Source organism: Lithobates pipiens, unplaced genomic scaffold (assembly GCF_037356315.1).
Source record: "Lithobates pipiens isolate NorthernLeopardFrog02 unplaced genomic scaffold, aLitPip1_a1.2 Scaffold_28, whole genome shotgun sequence".
Taxonomy (NCBI): Eukaryota; Metazoa; Chordata; class Amphibia; order Anura; family Ranidae; genus Lithobates; species Lithobates pipiens.
In genome coordinates, this window is record NW_027507789.1 from 49,098,671 (window position 1) to 49,104,670 (window position 6,000).

Consider the following 6,000-nt stretch of genomic DNA (forward strand, 5'->3'; position numbering starts at 1 on the left):
TGCCAAGTGCCAAGTGCCTCATGCCCATAAGAGTACGAGAACTGTTGCAGACTACGCCAATAAATTCTGTACTCTGGCAGCAGAGGTCACTTGGAACAATGAGGCCCTCATGGCTGCTTTTTCTCATGGTCTCTCAGATTCCATCAAGGATGAGATAGCAGCCCGAGATATACCAACTGAGCTGGAGAAGTTGATCACTTTTGCTATCTTCATTGACTCCAGACTCAGAGAAAGACTCTTTTAAGGAGCACTTGCAGAAGTCTCCTGTACATTTGCCTCTGGGCTTTGCAGTCCCACCCTTGCCACCCTCACCTGCCATGCCTCCTGGTACCGATTCGGTCAGTGAAGATGAACCCATGCACTTGGGCTTCATGTGTCTCTTTGCAGATGAGAGAACCTTTAGGAGGAGGGAGAGATTGTGTCTTTATTGTGGCCAGGCAGGTAACTTTTTGAAGTCTTGTCCTACCCATCCAGGGAACGCCCAAACCTTGAAGTCCTGTCACAGACAGACCTTCAAGTGGCGTTTTTTTCTACCACAGTTATCCAGAAGGATAAGCCCCTGGTTTCGGTCACCCTTTCATTCATCGATATACAGGCTCTAATTGACTCTGGGGCTTCAGGCATGCTCATTGATGTTGCCTTTATATCGAAGTACTCAATTCTGCTGCAGCTGCATGACACTCCACTTGCCATTGAGGCTCTTGATGGGAGACTTCTACAGCCTGCCCGTGTGACTCATGAGATGGTTCTGTTGTCCATGGCCGTAGGGGCTCTTCACCATAAGATAATCCAATTCCAATTATTTCTTCATCTAAGTTTCCGCTGGTTCTTGGTTATCCTTGGTTACAGAGGCACAACCCCTCTTTTCTGCTCCGTGCTGAGGTTCTCTCCTGGTCACCACAATGCAGGGAGACATGTTTCCAGAAGGTAGCCATGGTCCTGTGCACCTCTTTGCTGTCTTCCCTTCCGGAGGAGTACTGCGATTTTTAGCGATGTCTTTGACAAAGGTCAAAGCGGGTTGTTTGCCTCCACACCGGCCATATGATTGCGCAATTGACCTTCAACCTGGTGCTATACCCCCTCGTGGCAGGGTTTACCCATTGTTGGTTTTGGAGAATAAGGCCATGGAGGAGTATGTTGGAGACGTACTTTCTCTGCAAATCCTAGTCTACTGCTGGTGCTGGTTTCTTCTTTGTGAAGAAGAAGAGCGGTGAACTGAGATCTTGTATTGATTATAGGGGTCTCAATCACTTCACGATTAAGAATGCATATACAATCCCGTTGATTAGTTGAGTTATTTGACCGCCTCAAGGGAGCAACGGTTTTCACAAAGCTTGATTTGAGAGGGCCATACAATCTCGTGAGGATTAAGGAGGGCGACGAGTAGAAAACTGCTTTTAATAACAGAACAGGCCATTATGAGTACCTCGTAATGCCTTTTGGCCTTTGTAATGCCCTGGCAGTTTTCCAGGAATTTATTAACAATATCCTCCGAGATTTGTTGCAGGTATGTGGTGGTTTATCTTGATGATATCCTCATATTTTCCAAGTCCCTGGAGAACCACGACACAGATATCTGTCGTGTGCTTCAGAAACTAAGAGAGAACAATCTCTATTGTAAACTGGAAAATTGCGGGTTGCATCGTAAACAGGTTAAATTCCTGGGCTATGTCATTTCCACTGCTAGTCTTTCGATGGACCCAGAGAAACTTTCGACAGTCCTACAGTGGCCCTGACCCGTGGGTTTAGGTCCTCTGCAGTGGTTTTCTGGGCATTGCCAACTATTATCGAAAGTTTATTCGTAACTTCTTGTCTCTGGTCAAGCCCCTGACTGATATGACCAGAAAGCACTGCAACCCAGAGTTGGTCTCCAGAGTCCATTAAGGCCTTTGAGAGTCTCAAGGCTGCCTTTGTTTCTGCTCCTGTTTTGGCACATCCTGATCCTATGTTACCTTTTATCCTTGAGGTTGATGCTTCTGAGACTGGTGTTTGCGCCCTTCTGTCTCAACGTCCTACCTCTGAAAGTGCTATGCATCCTTGTGGCTACTTTTCCAAGAAATTGTCACCTGTGGAGTGCAATTACGAGATTATTGACAGAGAGCTGTTGGCGATCATTTTAGCCCTTAAAGAATGGAGACATCTCCTCAAAGGTACCACTGTGTCAGTTCTCATTCTTACTGACCATAAGAATCTCATATTCTTGTCTGAGGCTAAACGGCTCTCTCCCAGAAGGGCACGATGGGCTCTTGTCTTGTCACGTTTTAATTACATTGTCTCATTCTTACCTGGTATTAAGAATGTAAGGGCTGACGCCTTGTCACGACAATTTTTCTCTACTTCCAAGTTGGAGTCGGTTCCGGTTTCTGTGATTCCTTCTGATCGTAGTCTGGCTGTGGTTCGCTCCAGTCTCACTTCTCCTTTGGGTGACAAAATTCTTGCTACTCAGGTCCATGCTCCTCCTGAGAAACCTTGTGACTGCTGCTTTGTCCCAGAGAGTCTCCGTACTGCCATGTTCCAGACTTACCATTGCCCCAAGGCAGCTGGACACCCTGGGAAGAATCAACTCGTTTGGGCCATTTCCCAACAATTCTGGTGGCCTAGTCTACATGCTGATGTAACTGCCTTTGTAGCTGCCTGTTCCATGTGTGCACAGAGTAAGACTCCACAATACCTTCCGGTGGGCCCCCTACAACCCATACCCAATGGAGAGAGGCCCTGAACCCACCTGACTATGGATTTAATTGTGGAGTTACCCAACTCCCAAGGCAACACTGTTACCCTTATGGTGGTTGACCGGTTCTCAAAGATTTGTCATTGCATTCCACTTAAGAAGTTGCCCACTTCTAAGGAACTGGCTTCCATATTTGCTCGGGAGATCTTTCGCTTACATGGGCTAACCAAGGTGATTGTCTTGAACAGGGGTAGTCAGTTTGTGTCCCGGTTCTGGCAAGCCTTTTGTGCGCAGTTGGGAATTCAGCTTGCTTTTTCCTCTGCGTATCACCCGCAGTCTAAAGGGGCCGCAGAACGAGCCAATCAATTCTTGGAGCAATTCCTATGTTGCTATATTTCTGACCATCATAACAACTGGTCAGACCTATAACTGTGGGCAGAGTTTGTTCACAACAGTGCCTTGAATTCTGCTTTCCTGATTTATGGTGAATTATGGTTTCCAACCTTCCATGTTCCCCGACTCGTTTGTTCTGCAGAGTATTCCTGCATCTCTGTGGTCTTCGTTCCACTTGGGCACAAGTCCAGGAGGCTTTGCGTCATGCTAATGACAGGTATAGACTATGCTGACTGCAGACACCTGCCTGCACCTTCCTACCAGGTTGGGGATAGGGTCTGGCTGTCATCTCGCAACCTCTGACTTAGTGTTCCCTCACTGAAGTTTGCACCTCGGTTTATTGAGCCTTTCCCTATTCTTCGCAGGATTAACCCAGTGGCTTACGCATTAGACTTTCCTTCTAATATGCATATTTAGAATGTATTTCATGTCTCCTTATTAAAACCTTTGGTCTGCAACCGCTTTACCACTTCTGTGCCACGTCTTCACCCTGTACAGGTTGAGAACCATGAGGAGTATGAAGTACAGACATTGTTGATTCCCATAGGTTCTGTGGGCACATACAATACCTGGGGTACTGTACATTACCATTGAAAAGGGTATGGTCCGGAGGAACGCTCTTGGGTCTCATCCTTGGATGTACATGCCCCTGTCCTCCTCTGTGATTTCCATAGATAGTTCCCTTCAAGCCTAGTGGTCCTCCGAGGGGGAGGGGTCATTGAGGAGGGGGTACTGTCAGGGCTGGGCTCAACCCTTCCTTCTCTGAGCTGGCCGCTCAGCTGTCGGCTAATTACCAGCTCCCATCTCTCTACACAGTTACCCAGCTGTTGATGATCTGCTCGTCAGTCCTGCCTACTTAAGCTGTCCAGTCCAGAGGAGCTCTGCCTTGGTCACATCAAATGAAACTATCTCCTGCGTTCCTGTTTAAAGACGGGCTTTGCTGACATCCCTTCTGGCTACAGATCCTGCTTGCTGTTGCACTACTTTGATCCCTGAATCCTGGCTTGGCTCACTATCTGTTCCGGTTACTGAACTTTGGCTATGTTTTGACTACGTTTATTCTTTTTACTTTTACTATTGAACAAGTGTGATTTAACTGTACTTCTGTCTAGATCTGACTTCATGGTTTATGACACGCTGGTTGATTCATGCCAGATATCCTAAACCCTGAAAGTCTCTCCAGTCAGAACAGCTTTCCAGTTAGCCAACCCCAACAGGTTCCCGGTTCAATATCTATACTGGTGTCCTCTCTGTGACAGTACTGAAGTCCACAGTGACTGCCCATCCATGTTCCAGTTAACACAGGGCTCTGATTTTCTAGTCAGACCAGTAGGTCTGGGGCTTCCTTATTCAGTTAATGGTGCAGAGCTAAGGTATTTTTGCTGTCCTTTATGTTTCCTTTGTCTGGTACTGAGGCTAGGTATAGGTTATTTGCTACAGTAGCAAATATAGCTTACTGGATATTTTTGAGGGAGTTATAATTCTCCTTTTCTTTCTCAGCTTGCTTACACTTTATGTACTTTGCATGTTGGGCACATGGGGGATCCTTCCTATTTATTTCTGCTCGGGTTGATAATGTAGCTCTAAGACAGCAGGGAGCACTCAGGAGCATGCACACCCTCTACAATTTCTTGCATAGTAAGGAGAATAACTTGGATAAGCAGTGTTAATAGTCAAAGCTATACATTTGCTTCACATGGTGTATTTCTTCAATGAGTACACCTAGTTCTCTGGAATTACATTGTTAGTTTCAGATAGCTGTCAGGATCCTGAATTAGTTTGACCATGTGATATCTTCTCTACAGGCAGGCACACTCTACACTCAGTTATATTGTCCTCTATGCCAATGCATCCTGAGTAACAGATCACTGTCAGATTGTGCTTGGTGCTATTTTAACAGAACACAGTCAAATAGTACTTGGGGACTTGGATTATTAATCCACAACAGCTGTTGTGGATTAATAAGTGCAATTGTTCCCATACAGATCCACCTACCCTGTTAACAGTGCTTCACCCCATCTGTCTGAGCGACCAGAGGATCCCTTTCATTTTTCTGTGGTCTCTATGTAATTTGAGTGGGTATAATACTGCCCGGAGCTTTGATACAAGCCTCCTCATTGCCTTTGGCATTGTAGTTCTTTTAAGCAGTTGGGGAATTAGTTTGGTGCAGAAGCGGGAATGCTCTAATGCAAGCGCACCGCAGGACTTCATCCCATTTAGCTCCTGTGTGAAGGAAGTTCCTTATCCTTATGGTCCGGTTCAGCTCTCTGCTGGGAATAATTGCTGACCAATGGGCCTCTTACCTCTTCTGCTAAATCTGACACAGACATACTGAGCTTTTCTGGTTTGGGTCAGGATCTCTCGGCAGATTTGTTATTAAATATGGACTATCTGCTCTCTCTGTAAAGGAAGAATTGTTTTGATTGATTTTGGTCTGTGACTATTATGTCCACATCTGAGCATTTGTCTTCTTTTTGTTGGGGTTGTCAGCTTGTCAGACCATGGACAAATGTATGGTCAAATGGCTGTCATTTTTAATTGTAGCTATGCCAGTCCACTAAAAGCTTCCTGATTTTGCTATTGCATGGTTCCCCTGTCAGCATTCAAGCATTTTCCAGAGTGGGAGTGATGCTTGGTCAATTTTGCATTTCTGATGCTTGGGTACAGGAAATGATTTTCCAGGAGTTGTGCTCCTTCTCCCCTTTTTGGATTCTCACCTTCAGTTTTCCTATGTCTCTCCACAGATTAGCATATTTCCATGAAGCCCTTTCAGGTCTTCAGGATCAAGAGATCATTGCACCACTTCCTGTGGCATAACCATTTCATGGGCTTTACTCCAACTTGTTCAGCGTTCCCATACACAAAGGAGGCATTTGCCCCATCTTGGATCTCAAAGTTCAGAATGTCTTTATTTAAATATAAATATACATACATAA